This window comes from Triplophysa dalaica, chromosome 23 (genome assembly GCF_015846415.1).
Source record: "Triplophysa dalaica isolate WHDGS20190420 chromosome 23, ASM1584641v1, whole genome shotgun sequence".
NCBI lineage: Eukaryota > Metazoa > Chordata > Actinopteri > Cypriniformes > Nemacheilidae > Triplophysa > Triplophysa dalaica.
The window spans coordinates 2060234-2077782 of record NC_079564.1 but is presented as its reverse complement, the minus strand read 5'-3'; the positions used below and the strand labels follow the sequence as shown (position 1 = coordinate 2077782).

General features: G+C 37.2%; 1 protein-coding gene across 3 annotated transcripts in view; it reads right to left on the bottom strand.

Moving 5' to 3' along the window:
- Positions 1 to 17549, bottom strand: part of ctnnd2a (catenin (cadherin-associated protein), delta 2a) — a 211702-nt gene that overhangs the window by 108771 nt on the left and 85382 nt on the right. The gene's annotated exons all lie outside the window — the stretch shown is intronic.

Below are 17549 nucleotides of genomic sequence, written 5' to 3'. Positions count from 1 at the left end.
AGTAACAAGGGTTACAGCAAGGACATATTTATTTATATATACATATGAAAAAAGGACTTGATTTCTATTACTTCCAAGGCTGAGCAAACAGCACTTTATCACAGTTTACTTTGCTTTTGGTACCCGACACTGGTGCGTATGTGCAATTTTAATGGCAAACTGATGTACCTCCTATGAAATACTTTCCCTTACCCACCATTGCCCCCCATTATCACAGGCTGCGCTCATTCAATCTATCTGGGAGTTAAAAATATAAAAAAGGAGAAATGGAAATGACTCGTGTGACATTGGACTGATGGCAGATATTCCCAGCGTGTGTCCTTGTTCAAGGACCGAGAGGACCACGCTATAAACTATAAACAGCCAGGAAGACGTCCGGGTCACTCCAGAAAGCAGAAGAACTGGCAAGGTCACCAAAAAAAAGACATAGCAGGAATTTTCCATTAGAGCATGTACGTATGAAAGCCTGTGAGCATGAATTCACTCAGTTCTGCTTTTAAATAAACAGACGCTGGACAGATGACCTGTTTTATATAAAGTGAATACAGGAATCGTAAATCAAATATCAAATTTAAGATCAGGGATTGAAACGCAGTTCTCATTTGTGCTATAAAATATAAACTAAATGTTTTTCCTCATGTTGATTCAGTTTATATTTTTCTACTTTTGCAAAGAGAAAGTCAAAGCAAAATAATAACAGCATTTTCTGAAGAATGCAAGACGAGTATGAAAAAATACAATGGCAATAAATAAACAATAAACAGTCGGTTCCGGTGATATTGGTTTTTGCTTTGAACTCACTTAGTATTCATACCAAACCCAATTGCAGTATGGTTAATTATATTGATTACATACGATTATCATTTATAAGACATATATTTTTTGGGAAGGTTATTCATTTCAAGTGGTTATGGTTGTTTAGGTATTCACTGTAGCATTACAAACACAAAACTATTTTATTCTTAAAAATAAAACTTTTATTCTTTACGAATCTCATTTAAAACAAATCCTACGACAAACACAAGTTCTACGAACCTGTTTACCGAAAGGCCTTGAGCAATGCTGTGAACATTTAGAGTTAAGATGCTTTAGGAGACATTACCTCTAATGAACCATCTCTGAAAATGCGAGAGTAAACTCTCATCTGAGAAAATGATTTTCTTAAGCAGGATGTTTATACAGACATCTCACTTTAATACATGATACTAGAGCCCGAAAAAGGAAAATGTTGACTTGTTTGAATGCGAAATGGTTCTAATAATCAAAAGCTATTTATATAATCAGACGCAGGAGAAACGGATAAAAACTGTGAGAACTGGGAAAACAAATGGTGGATTGAAGAGTTAAATGTGTAATTTAACAGAAATATTACTGCTTTGTAAACATTTAGAAGAAAACATCAAATGCGTTAAGTCAAGGCATTGCAACCAGTGATGTCAATGCTATTAACAGTACAAAGCGGTACATAAAGAATATATTTAGTGATATATTTTAACGATAGAAACTTAAACCAAAAAGAAAATGCCATAATTTCCACAGTATTTGTAGTATATCCATAAAGTAAATGATGCTTGGTAAACCAAAAACTGGCTGCACAACCCAAAACACAAATTATGGATTTATTGGTTATACTTGCAATTGTATTGGATGGAAACTAAAATTGTGTCTACAGGTGTATTGTCTATCTGGAAGATGTGAACCAAAACAACACAATTGAAACAATTCCCAAAACACAATAGAAAAGGGATTTTGTAATGGATTTATTGGAAAAGCTAATGGTTTATAATGGCATTTTAATGGAAATAATTTTGTGTTGGTTTCAACTGGGTTTCTATAGTTTATTTCAGCATTTTATCCATTAAAATACCGGAACAATACAGACATGGAGAAAATGAACCATAGTATTCACTTACTTTTGAATATATATGATATTTAACATTAACAGCTGCTGATACATGCAGTACATCACAATCTGTATTAAGTATTGTTAAATTTCACTGGTATTTTGCTATTGTGTCCACCCAAAGAAATCCTCAATGTAGGTCATTTATCATCAGACAGACATTCACTCCCCACGAGGACAAATTAGACAAGACATTTCAACCATGAGAAAGCAAATGTCTCAGGACTTTGCAGGACACTTCTGTCCATCAGAATAATAACTCCACGCCTCCAAACAATGTCAACTAGCTTAAACTAGGACACGACGTCAGAAACTAGAAATACTAAAGCACACCTCTCTTCAATACGCTGCATGATTTAGTCTAAAAAAAAACATTTACCCTAGCTAATAACCCGTATCTCAAACACTTCATCACACCAACAAACCACTTCCATGTATTATGCAATTCAAGCTTGTGGTTTCAATTTCTAAAGGCTTTAACACGCAACAAACTGAGAAGCCTAGCAGATTTGGTCTTGAAATGCTGTCAGACACCTTCTGTTCAGATAGATGCACTGGAGCCAAACGGCAGCCGGCGAGCCGGCCAGAACCTCCGGCGTGATCGAGAAGCTCACAGACCCGTGAAAAGGCTTTTAATTGCAACCTGTTGGCGGGCGCGGGCGAGCACATGGCCAAAGACAAATGCACGCTGGGATGCATGCGAGTGTCAGAATGGGGCGAGAGAGGGGCATTATGGGACAATGATGTTTGCTAAATGTCTGCTATGGGACTGTATGAATGACGGGGTATAGGAATGCTGTTTGTTCCATTCTCTCCCTGTTAATACTGCACATGGTTGAGCCGTGATGCACTACACCATCTGTGGTGTCTCTCTCGGTCTAAATCACCTGACTGACCGTGGTGTAGTGTATGCGGCTGTGGTGTAAAACACAGAGATTCTAATTCACTTTAGATGGATCTGGAAACCTTCTACACCATCGATACAAACATTTCTAAACCTACTTAAATTGCTGATTTAGCACCATTTAGATAGCAGCTACAGAGCCCTGCGAGCATAGATGTTCACTTGTTTTTTTAATAAGTTACACACCAAAACAACAAACATTCCAGATAAAATCTAATAGAGAAAACATAGCCACAAAACAGATGAGATACAATTAATGTCGAATGCATATAACAGTATAAAGTGTGGTAAAGCGGCATGGTTAAATCAATAACAATTACTGCAAAACAGCATTTCCATTTGTCATGCATATAGGACTTTACCAGATGGTGTATTAACCTCCATTACAACAACATCCAACATGCAAAAGAATGTCTAATCGCAATGGGGCCTAAACAAGAAAGAAATGTGTCTTTTCTCTACTAAAGCCCAGTGATTCAGTGCTCTTGGTGGCTTGCCGGACATCTTGGACTGCTCATTCTGAGCATACAAGATACAAGCCTCTCATTCATGACTTTGTGGGAATTAGATGCTGTGGATTCCTTCCAGAATGCTTCATTAAAGTCAGGCCGTGCTTTAAACGCAAAGCAGACAACTTTAATTGCCTTTCGCTGCCAGTTCAATTGAGCGGGGCATTTCTGTATCACAGTAAAGGAGGAAGAAGAAACCTAAGCATACAAAGTCACAAAGTGTGGGGGTCTCTGGAGAAAGAACTGAACAGTTTAGATAAGTAGAACTGGTGGAATTAATTATAAGCGGAATTAGTCGCGACTAATCGTTCGCACAATAAATGTTTTTGATTAAATTAAAACAGTATATGTTTTTGTATTTGTATAATAATTATGTATACATAAATACACACACATGCATTTTATATGCATTATATATATATATATATATATATATATATATATATATATATATATATATTTAATATATATATGTATACTGTATTTAATATAAATTATATATACATTTTAAAATGTATACACATATGTAAACAGAAACTTTTATTCTGCAAACGATAAGTCGTGACTTATTTTTTATTTTCCCTCTTTTTCTGGGCAATGAATCGAAGAATGTATAGGGCATAGATAGAGAGAGATGGGGGGAGAGAGAGAGAGAGAGAGAGAGAGTGAGGGAGAGAGAAAGAGAGCAACCATTGTGACAAAACTATATGAATTATTTACGATTTTATATTGTTACGATTCTTTATATTGTGGTTATTTTCATTACCTCTAACACATGCAAACGCACACACACACGCACAAATATGAATATGAAAACAAGAAATGCAAACCATGTAGCTTATATTATTGAAGAATGTTATGACACATGGACTGAGAAGTGATCAGATGTTTTTTTTACCAAATCTAAACATTGTCATGCACTGAAAAATACATGTCAATGGAAGTGAATTACAGTGTGACAACACCTAAACGCGCAATACAATACTTATGAAACATACAATGCTTATTAAAAGGATAGCGCTCCAAAACATCTTTGACCACAGACAGTCTGATGGAGTTCTGCTGAATTCATACACCTGTTCTACACATCCCCTTTTTGCCATCCATTTCATACTTTATGCTATTAATGTGATATACAAATCATTTTTCTCACATAACTTAAGAATTATCACATATGAGACTACAAAGTACATCGGCATTATTAAAGCTTCATTATAAAGCCTTACGGTAAAATTCTGGGAAAGCCAACATTTCAAACGGTCAAAAGGGAATATAGGTATTGAACAAATGCTGAACCGATAACCCAGATGTGTCACACAGGCATCGCAGGACAGAAATCAAACTAAAGCAATAGTCTGAAATGTCTCCCCCCTTTACAAGCAATTAAAATCAAGACTGCCATACTACACTTTGTGCCCTTAAAATCAGTCGTATCAAAGAGAAAGCTTGAGAGCTTGGATGACTGCTGTAGAGAATAATGTTTTCAATCTGAAGTTATATGCATATTTCAAGAACTCAGAAGTACTGTATGTGGGAGGCATGCAGAGACGTATCAAGGAATGACTCTTTTTAGAAAAAAACTCACTTTCCATACTGTTCAAACCGATGACCAACATTGTATCGGATTTACACTTTTATTTGGTTAAAGGACCTGACAGAGCCCACTTAATCTGTATTCATAAAATAAGACGTTTTACAGCATCACTTATCTACCCACATTTACATTTGTGGGCACTTACGTTAAACTTGAGTCCACGCTACATTTTAAATGTGTCATTTCAAACCTGCATGACTTTCTTTCTCCTTCAGAACACAAAAGAAGATATTTTGAAGAACGCTGGTAACCACACAACGGTTTAGTCGTCCGTACAATAGAAGTGAATGGGTACCGCCCTCGTTCCATCACCAACATTCTTCAAAATATCTTCTTTTGTGCTCTGCAGAAGAAGGAATGTCAAGAGGATGACAATTTTTCTTGTTTGGGAAAACTATCCCTTTAAATCCAAATGTCCAAACTGATGACTCAACCGCAACATATATAAGAATAAGAGTCCACACCACCAGAAGTACAAAGTATTCAAAAGCCGAGCAGTATGTTTTTTTTTCCGCTGCATTGCAAACTTGGGAGAGGATGTAAATGTTCTGAAAAGGAAGGAAAGCGACGGTTGACTGCATTGCTGCTTTCTCACATCCCAGATGAAAAATGCAGTTTTAATTTTAGGACTCCATCACAACAGGCAGACACACAGAAGAACTGCTGTCGTGTGTGCGCGTCGTGCTGTCAAGACCCTGACTCATGCTGTACCCTAGGCGACACGGACGCAATTACCTATGTTGAAATCCTTTCATTTTATGACTTGACACCTATTGTAGTTCATTATTGCCTGTACACACATAAAATAAATTATTTCTGACATCACATTGCTCCATGGTGCAGGGTTGTGATTGTCAGTGCAAATATAAAAAAGACAAATGTCTTGCATTCCTTTCCCAGTGGAAAAAACATGTTTTCTATTCGTCAACGGCTACGTAAGTAAGGAGCCAGGGCACATTTTATGTTGTGATTTGATTAACTTGACCTGTACAGTACAACACTATTATCATCCAGTCCTCCATTCCTTCTAGCAGCTTGAAGATGTTTTATCAAATTTAGAACATTTGTTCCTTTGTGTGACACACGTAGAATGAAGCAGAAGTGTGAAGTTGTGAAAATTTAGCCTATCCGGCTGTTACCGACTAGAGCTTCCCCTAACATTTATCCTACTCCAAACAATAAACATGTATACATCTTTCACGACTCACACACTATAGTCACACAAAGTATAATATCTTAAAGGGACAGTTCACGCAAAAATAACAATTCTGTCATCAGTTATTGTCTTCAAACCTGTCTTTTGAAGAACACAAAAGAATATAATTTGAAGAATATCAGAAAGCAAACACCATTGGACCCCGTTGACTTCCTCTTTATGGATGCAAAACCCCCTGACACATTTCTCAAAATATCTTCTTTTGTGTTTCACAGAAGAAATGGTAATCCAGGTTTGAATGACATGAGAGTGATTCATTTTTCTTTTGGGTTAACCTTAATATACTATCCCTCTCTGAAAATAAAACATTTGGAATATAAAACATCATATTTAATGTGGACTAGTGAGTTGCTTTCATAAATTCTGACGATTTCATATCTTGCTAAGCTTAAGGGGACATTTGAACTTGACGGAAACCCCTCACAAACGCATCCCGCTTCAACCAAACTCACACGGTCACAGCAAAGCCATTACCGCACTAAGATAAAGAACGATTCTGACACGTACACACATGCTCATACATCAGGGCATATCTTCCCCCACCTACATGAAGTTTATTTCCGAGGAGGATGCCAACTTTTGAACTCACGCTCAAACTTCCATTACTGTCGCTAATGGGCTCACATGCCCTCATGAATGTAGAACCATTTATCTCGGTTTACTACATCATTAGTGTGATTTTCTTACTGGCAGATTTCATTTCAGGTCACGGAGGATGAGCTGAACTGGAGTCTCGGTCGCTTGCTGTCAGAGCGTGTGCGAGTATGGAGTTAAGTTTAACTGCGGAACAGCCTACTGCCACACGACCGGTTGACAGTGTTGAGACATGGCATCCCAGTGCATGAGGACATGCATAAAGTGACTCCAGAAACACACACACACAGCTTCAGTGGGTGCGTCTGATGTTTTAGAAAAGACTGGGGTTGGGGATTCAGGAGTGGATCTTATTGTTATACAGCAGCTGGAGTGTAGTGTTTGCTTTAATGAATCCCTAAAGAAAGGCTGGCTTTAAACTAGGGCAGCCCTCACACGCTGTCTGTCTGGCATTACTTACCATGTGGCTGTAGGAAGGTGTGTGCAAATGTGTGAAAAAATAATACAAAAATAAATATCTGTGTCTTTGAGAATATGGATGTTAATCTACTTTAGTTGTGAATGCGGCTCCGGAATGAACCCACGTCAAGTGCCAAATGTAATTAATGTAAAGTTACCGACTAGTTCGACTATAATATATTTCAATTTTATTGCTTTAGGGCATTTTTCCGTTTAGCTTTGTTGCAAAGCAGATGTAATGTATGACAAAACATTTTAGTAGAAAAAAAATCTAAATATTAAAAATGCAAACTTATGGCAACTGTGACAAGGATCTAAAAATTCTTTAAGGAGGCTCGTATCATTCTGTGTTAAATATACCACAAATATACACAAAAATAGTTTCATTCATGCATGACATCATTATTACAAAAACAATAGTGCTATAGCAAAGAAATTGCACAAACATTCTTTGAACTAAAGTAGCACTTAAAATGGTTGTTGGCACGTAATCATAGGGGAAACCACTATAAAGAACCATATTTTGGTGCTTTTCAGCGGTTCTTCGGAATGACTGAGGTGCTATATAGAGCCGCAGAAGAACCATACAGGGGCTTAACAGGTTCCCTATACTGGAAATGTGGCTAAACAGTCACACCAAAGAACTTATGAAGAACCTCTCAAGACAATGAAGTGTACTAATTTCCTTTTTTGACATTTTTTTTTCTTAGCCAAAATTTATATATAAAAATACATATATATATATAGATAAAATAATAGATAATAATGTAGTGTAAATGATAATAAAAATAGTAATTAAATTATATTCTTAATATTAGATGTAATATCATTTTATTTTAACGGGGTAACATAAATACATATTACTTTAGCAGGATTAAATGTTAAATAAATATCATATATATATATATATATTTATTTTTGGCAGAATCAAAGAATGACTGTTTGAACAGCTTTATAACTATTTTAAATTTAAAATAGAAATAATAATAATAATAAGTTTTTGCCTGGAACTGTATATACACATCTGCCATTGCAGTAAACTGTTTAAACCCCACGTGTAGGGCATCCTAATAATTTGTATAATCTATTCCAATTAAAGGGCTCACGCTTTTACAATTCAGCACACACTTTTAGAATAAACATAACTCATCTATAAATCATCCGTTGGTGTGGAGGCCACTCAGGTTTTTACCATTTATCTCTCAAGCAGAGTTGCCTTCAGTGTCTTTGCTCTAGGGTCAGTGTTGAAGCACAGGGGTTTTAATAGAGAGAGGCTCATGTGAAGTGACGTGATCACTGACTGTAAACAATCTGGGACATTGTGTCTGAGCTCCTCGCTCTCAGCTCAGGCTAACACTCGCAGGTTAGTTGGTAAGTCATGTCAGTTCCGCTGAAAGGAGCCGTGACCAAAGTCACGTGGCCGACATTCCACCTACATTCAAATAGAAACCACGATAACGCAAAAAAAGACAGAAATTGAGAGCAGCTGTGAAGAATGAAGAGTGAAATGTGGAATTAGTGACAGAACTGTGTGACATCAGCTGTGTTTCGCTGTTCCGACTGCTTGGGGCTTTTCTGGAACGTGGAACACAAAGAAAGCCTAAAATAAGATATCGTGGCTTCCAGCAACGTGAAACGGCATTCACAACACATTTTACTGCAGTAATGTGATATATTTCAGAGAAGGGAGATATCAAGTGGAAAACAAGGTAGAGTGAATCTTGATTTGATCCATTAGGGTATGACTGGATCCTAAAATTACCAATGGATCGTTACGTTTTCCAATACAAATGTAGACAGAATGGTCAAGAGTACTGGGTCTCATGGGTCATGTTCTGAAAATGGAGTCTGTATGTAAATCTGAAAGTTTTTTTATGCGTTTTTTTATCGCAATACAGTAGCACACCTCTCCTTAACAAGCTGGACGGGTTACATATCAAAGTTAAATTCTTACTGAGCGTTCACACCAGATGCGCTAGTTGAACGCTTGAACATTTTGACTTTACTCGCTTCAGTCACAACAGATGCGAATTCAGGCGGCACCAGTCTCGTTGCGAAATGGATTTTGTTGAGACTTACCAGATTGTCTGACCTCCTCACTCACTTTATTCCAAGCAAGATCCTTTTTATTCCTGATAAAAGTAAGAAGATGTATCATACAGCTCCGGGTGTTCACATACAGCGACGATGATTTTGTCGTCCATTGTCGTTTCGGAATTTCTCCCTCCGCTCACTACGACATAATCACGTCACTACTATAGCAAGCACCTGATTGATTTTTGTGGCGCAAATTTTCGTCAAAGTTCAAAATTTTCAACTTGCCCGAAATACTCAATTCGGCAAATAGCGCCATTAGCGCTGCAGGATGTTGATCGCGTCTTTGCATTGACTTAACATATAAATCACTTGCGCTTAACGCTTCATTCACGTCTGGTGGGAATGCAGCATTAGGCTTCTTAGCCTCAAAGGCAAAGAAACTCAATACATTTGATGAAAGACCATGAAAAGAGAATAAAGCGCACTGACGAATCGAGCACAATGACACCACAGACCAAATGGGGTCAATTTTTATTTCATGTTTTGTTTAAAGTATCGACATGAAACGCATTCTCCCCAAACAGCTAGAAGACCGCAAATTAATAAAGAAACACCCCATTCTTTGTAAATATTCAATTCCCCCTAATAACATCCATGAATACATAAAGAGATTTGAAAAAGAGTGCTTATCTAAATGACAACAAAAGAACGGCATACGCTTTTGAAGATATTGCCCAATTGAAATTGCCTTTCGGTTTTGGCGACACATAATTCTCGCACTTTAGCACCAAAGACAGCCAGGATGGTGTTTGGACAAATGGCCTGCTATGATTACGGAGCATGTCATTAATCTCTCCTTCCCTCGTTCAAATAAACAACACCATTAGGACAGCGCTTCTGCCCATCAACGCACTCGTAGTAAATAAGCCCGCTGTGCCATCCTGAAATGTAAGAGCAAGTTTATGGGCAGGCAGGCGGTAATGATGTTTACTCAAAGGCTTCTACTTCTCTCCCGTGACCATCAAGGGCAGATCACTTATAATCAGCCTCACAGACCATAAACACAAGAACGCTGTCTTTTCTTTATGGAGAAACAATGGCATATTGACGCACGTATAAGCAATGTCTGGAATGGCCCTCTTAAACGTAATACAAATAAAGTGGCCGATCAAACCAACCACATGTTGCCTTGAAATTACAGTTCGGCATGACCCCCGATCGGCCAATTAAACATGTTGTGACGCCGGTTGGGGTTCATCATATCGAACAAATAGCAGTGAAAGTAGGAGGCAAGGGTGATTTACAACCAGACTCAGGATTATCCAGCTATTTCTGAGAGAAATCGATGGACATTTTAAATTGCAATCAGGATCAATCAAAAGAACGCCTCGTCTCGATTGACAACGAGATTAGCGAATTAAACAGTCAATAGGATCTTCTCGACGCAAGCAGACAGATGTTCAACTGAAGAGCCGGGGAAAGCATTACTTCAACCACTGCCAATACTAAGTTTCATATTAAATTAGTAAAGCAAGCATGAATCATCTCACACTATTAGTGTCACAGATATACAATAAGATACTTCGGATTGTTGATAGGGGATGTGCTTTATTGCATATCTTCTCTAGGAAGTCGCCATTTGATCTCTGTTTAATCTCAATGCTGCCCTATAAACACGTAACTGTATGAATCATAAAACAAGCAAAGTACAGCGAAACAGTGAGAGACGACGTCTGATATAGCGTGCCATTTCTGCCGCCCAATGTTTAACAAATGTTCACTGCTGAACGCCTGTTGCTTTATGCACATCGCCTGCTACAGATAACTCCGTTATATTCCCTTTTCACAAAAGCAATGACAGCTTGTCTTCGTAATTTTAGCCTGTCAATCAAAAACAAAAAATCAGTCTTTGTGCACTGTGTGGACCATCAAAGAACGGCAAATGAAAGGCTCTGACTCCCTGCAATTGGGACTATGAATGCTTTTTCTTTTCGAATTGACTATTTTTGGTCAAATATGCAAATGCAGGCGTAGGGCTCATGGGACACGAGACATACAAAGCTGCAAACCTTATGATTGACAAATCATGTCATTTCAAACATACCACTCCTCCATAAACATGCCAACAACTTATATTTATTTTTACCAGTTTTGACATTAAATGACAGCTACGGGTGAATTGCATTGTTGGGCTTTTTAAGTAGGTATAATGACTTTAACATTTCTTTTTTTCCAACCAATTTTCATGTGATATTTTTCCAGTATTCGTATTAACATCAAAAACTGGAGAGCCTTGAATTGTGTCAAGCCAACTCAAAATGCTGGTTCACCTGATCCATACAGTGACTGAAGGCCCATGGTCATTTATTCTGATCAACAGTTCAAATTTACGGATTGTGCTGATCTATTCTGAATTTGCCTGCGGTGGCCGTTGTTGGGATGTCAAATCTGAATGCTCAGCAGGAAATCCACAACTTTGCCTTGTTGGCAACTGAGCCAAGAACCAACGTAACGAGTGGAATAATGAATGTGTGTTACATCACAACATAACTATAGTAATGAGGTAGTGTAGGAATGTAGTGGTGTGAGAACATCCATCAAGAACTGAAAGAGGCATCCAGCTGAAGCCTGCGACCTTTTCAAATTTTGCAGACACATAAAATGACTCACAACACCATGTCTTTAAAACAGTTTCTCAACTCGTACAGTAGGGTTCAAACATATCAGACTACTAGGAAAATTGCCATTTTTTTATTTTCTAAATATATACTATAATATAAATATATAAAATGAAGAGTTTGGTTCCAAAATGCGATGACTTTTTTTGAAAATCATTGTTTTTATTGTGTTATATAGTGTTAGTTAGCTGTATTTCTTTGCTATTGTGGCTTAAATCGAGAGGTACCTCATTTTGGATCCAAACTCTTCAAATGTATTAATAAATAGATGTCATCATATATAAATTAGGGCTGTCAAACGATTAATCATGATTAATCGCATCCAGAATAAAAGTTTGGGTTAATATAATGTATGTCTGTTTACTGTGCATTTTTTGTATTTAAAAAAAAAACTTTTGTGTTTTTTATATTAATAAACATTTACATATAATTTGAATTATGGCAAATATAAATAAATGCATGTAAACATTTTCTAAATATATACATATTGTGTACATGTATGTGTTAATAATTATTAAATGAATATGCGCAGTACACAGACATACTGTATATTGTGTTAACACAGACTTTTATTCTGGATGCGATTAATCACGATTAATCGTTTGACAGCCCTAATATAAATATATTATATATATATTATATAGTCAACATGGCCAATGTCACAAATTTGGTTGTAAATACTACTTGTATATGTTTCGCTATAACATTGTGTAACTACAAAAAACACCTGTTTACAGGTTTTATTTGGATTTTAAATCCCAATTTTTTTGTTGCCACAGACCCTTGCACCACACTGTACATGGAACACACAATATACACACCCAAAAAAATCACATGCTTCTATCTGAACCTCTATAAAGCATCATTACAGTCAAAACGCTCCAGCCCAACACACACACATTCTCCGCATGACTGCATGTCCTTCGTCTACCCCTGCTGCGTCCCCACCAGGGGCTCATATTTAATCCTTTCAGCAGTGGGAATGCAGAATGTGTTGAATATGGATTTCTACAACTCCCCTCCGGTTCACTTTAGCATGGTTGTAAAAAAACACGAACACATCCACTCAACCAGCAGCATGTATGCATACAGTCTTGTCAGTGCTCTGGTCCTGCACACTGTATATTTGTATTTTATATTTGTATGATGGTTACTTACACCACAGTGTTTGGTATCAGAGTGTCAAGAGTAGGGAAGTAACACCATTAAAGCACAGCACCGCAGAATCACTCACGGCTCTTTGGTATTTCCACTGCTGTGTAAATTCAATGCCATGCTTCACACTCTCAGTTGACCAGCACTAAACTGTGCTCTGTTAAGGTCAAGTCCAGATTTCAATGGAGTCTAGCCAGAAGTAGACGTCTTGTTTGCTTGTGCGAATATGTGTGCGAGCTGATGCGAGAAATGGTGTGTTGAATAGTTTGGATTTAGGCATTCAGCTAAAGAATTTGCTGTATTTTTGGCCTTTTGACATTTCTCTTGATATAAAGTACAGTATGCATCAGTAACATTTAACAATAGGGTTGTATTTGTTAACATTAGTTAATGCACTGTGAAAAAAAAACATGACTGATTGCATCTGTATAAACATGCACAATTAGACGCCACTAAACCTCATACGCTGGACCTTTAAAAGTTTGATTTTACTCAATCGGAGAACCATTATTTTTACTCGAGTAAAAGTTAGTTTCAAGATGTTGTAATATATAAATGGCTAAATGCAGTAATGTATTACGTGTGTCTTACTAAGCATTGAAATACAGAAATAAAATAAAATATCATCTGGACGAAACCAAACTAAAAAGTGTTTACAAACAAATCACTGGATCAGTTTTGAATTGATTCATTGCAGCCGACGGTTTGAATCTGACCCATGCATTTCTCTTTTTCTGATAGAGCCTCATGTTTATCACATCAGCCCCTGGTTTATGTCAGCATGAGAAGTATTAAATCAAACCAGTTGCCCCTCTGTATCCACCCCTGGTGAATTCTGTCTGAAATATCAGACTCAATTAATATCTGCACCGTCCTTTTAAACACACCCCGACAATAAATCATTCAAGAAGCTCATATCTCATTGTCAGAATAAAATCAAATAATCCTGATCAGAGTGATCTGGGTCTGGCCTAAACAGATGAAGACTATACAAACAGCAGAACGAGAAAAATCGCATAGTTTGTCGAATTTAGTAACAGAAGAGATGCACTAGTCATCTTGTCTCACATGCTAGCAGATATTGTCTAGTTGTCCATGGTGGAATAACTAAATAAAAGTCTAACAATTCAAACAAAGCAGTGACATGTCTTGAATGTAGTTAACATGTAGCACAGTATTAAACCTCATTGAAAGTTAAACCTTAAGTCCGCATGGTCCTAACCCTCTGATAATCCCCTCAAGCAGTAAGATTAGAGAGGCTTCTTGTGTGCGTCTGCCTTCTGAATAACACTCGGATCGATTATTGTGTGGCTCACGTTTTCCCTGCATTGTGAGAGCAAACTTTATCCACAAGGAAAATAAAACAATAGAAGTCACCGAAAAGTCACCATCATGCTTTAAAAACAAATGTGTGTGTGGAGATTTGTGGTTATACGTTGAAACTTTTGAAAATGGTTTTAAAAAAAAACTTTGTATATTTGACTTTGTATAAAGATGGTGCTTCAGGCCTTCAGCCCCAGCAGTGCACAGTCGAACACAGCAGGGGTGAAAACCTCAAACAGCTGCAAGAATTGACACATTTACCCCACAGTGGCCAAAAAAAGAACTTAAAAAATTCCCTCAAAATAAAACTGTTGTCTGGTTTGAACAGCAATATTATTGCTTCAATGTATAATCATAATTGAGGCGAAAGAGAGAAAGAGAGCAAGCGTATACACATCCATGTTATTTACTACCAAAGAAACTCCCCTTCCTCGTAGAGCCCAAAACAGCAGTGCAATAACAAATATAAACAGAGTAAAAATAACTAAAAATAACAACGACCAGAAAACGGCAGACATGTTATTTGCTACTGTACTTTGAGCATTTATGTAGCATCTTATACACAGCTGTTCAGGTCAAGATCAAACTGTAACATTGGGAAAAAAATGACATTCTTACGAAGCATTTTTGTCTTGTTTTCTAATTAAAAGCATATAAAACTTCTTAAATCAATATACATTTACTTGACAAGAAAAGTGACCCAAGATATTTGGTCTTGTTTTATGAAAAAAATATAAGAGTCAAGTATGTTTATGGTAAAAACAACCAAAACAATCTGCCAATGGGGTGAGAAAAATAAACTAAAACTAAAAGTCTTTTTTTTTCATTCCAATCGCAGATTTTTGCTTGTTTTTACCATAAATACTGCTTGATTCTTATATTTTTCTCCTTAAAAAGAGACTAAAAAGTATTTTTGCTTGTCAAGAAAGTGCATCCTGATTTAAGATATCTGTTCTACAAATCAAGACAAAAAGTCATGGTAAGAATATTGTTTTTTGCAGTCTAATGAGAGGTAGCAACTTCTGCACCAACGTTACCGAGCAAAACCATTGTTACTACAAAATACCGTGGTTTTCAAGTGCCATAGTTGAACCATGGTAACACCAGTAAAATATCAGCTGCTGTATGCTACAATACTGACCAACTACTACCTACAACAAAAAACAATCTTATTGTCCTTCGACCACTGACTATAAATTAAAAATACACATTAATCATGCCATTCTCAATAATCAAACGAATAAATAAAACCAGAAGCACTTAAAAGAATAGGAGCGAAGTCTTCGACATCGATAAATTAAAGATCCTGCCTCACAGTTTGGCTCAGGAAAGACGATGTGACTTCAGATAGACAGAGCGAAGCACTGCCAACCTTTTAATGAACTCCTGAGCACTGTATTCCTCAGTCCCTTCCATTAATCACTTCTTTTTTCACGTCTGCAGGACTCATGGTGAACACACGGAGCGGCTAAACCTGAGCGGATGCTTCCGGCTGTATTATCAGCGAGTGCTGGCCGACCTTTCCGAAGGTCATATCTTCCTTTAAGTTAATTTCCACTCGTGTCTCAAGTCTTTGAGTTACCCGTGCCTATTAGCACAAACAAAGTCATTAATCTTTCATGATTTAGGCAATGGCGGACCTCACATGCAAAAACGAATTTTCTTTTATAATTTAGCCATAATTTTGTCTTTTGGACAACGTGTGAGGCTTTACACGTGTTCCTTATGACGTCACCTTAAACGTATACTGCAAACAGTGTTGGGTGTAACTAGTTACTGTAATTTAATTACTTTTCCCTTGAAAAATCTAAGTAAGGGACTACTCTAATATTTCCTGTAATTTAATAACAGTTACTTCTGATGTAATTAAACTAATTACTTTGTGTAATATATATGTGTGTGTGGAATAGTGGAATTGACATCAAAGCTCAAAGTCTAACTTTAAAATCAGTGCTTTAATGTATAATTCTCACATTTGTAATACTTAGGATAGTTAATAATACTACTTAATGTTGTTTTATATTATTTATTTGAATTAATTAAAAGTGCCGTTTCAAGTCTATCCTTCAATCACTTAACTAGTCAAGGTTGGTATAGGATTTAGAAAGTAATGAGTAATAAGTCATTCAATACATTTTGGAGAGAGTCATTTGTCCAGTAATCTAATAACACTGTTAAATATGTAATAAGTAACTAGTAGATAATAACTTTGTCAGAGTAACTTGCCCAACACTGACTGTAAAAAAGCTGTAGTTGTGATCACTAGTCAAATATTTTAAAGATTTTCTCCCAAAGCATCACAAAGGCCCATTTTGTAGGCAATGCTTATTCATGAAGGCACACACAAAGCCTTATGAGACATCCATTGCTATGCAAAAAATCAATAATAAAAGACAACTATGATGGCATCCCCGTCATCCTCACAGGGCAGACAGAGAGTACTTAGAGCACCCATGACCGCATCCAAACACTTCAATGAGATGCAGAAAGACTGAGCCATATAACAGAAATAAGTGAGAAATCAAAAAAGCTCTTTCGTCACCACAACACTGTCCTCACGAAGATAAGCATGAAGTGTCACCAGGTCACAACAGGGAAGAGCGGAGGATAGCAACGGAGAGACAAAAACAGGTAAAAGAGTGCAAACTGGCATGAGGGAGAGACCGGCGGCTATGCATGAAGTCCAGGTATAGCAACATGTCTTATTTCTCTAGCGAGACTGCGGTGCAGAGATTGTAAACAAATCAAAAGGAGCGCAGAACAAAGATGAGTTCCCTGGCCGAGGACCTGAGAGGGAACAGAGCCCGGCTCATTGCATGTCTTTCATGCCGTTTTCACAGGCTTCTTGACAAGTTTCGATCAGGCAAGAGGAGACAAACACACTCCCACCTTGAGCGGTTTTCAAAAGCCTGTAGAACTTGAAAATAAAATCCAGATGCATGGAGGAAGTTAAATCGAGGCCCTCGTGGAGGTCTCCAGTCTCCACAGTGACTTCCTCTTTTACTCCTAAAAAGAGCTTTGGGCAAGATAGCGTGTTAAGCAGGAGGTTGAAACACACACACAGGGAAAGGTCCCTGATATTCAGTCTTTTGGATACTTATGGCCATTTTATTGTCTGACAGAATTCTCAAAAGTACACCTCCCCTCAACAAGCAACACAAATGTAAATGTTATCAT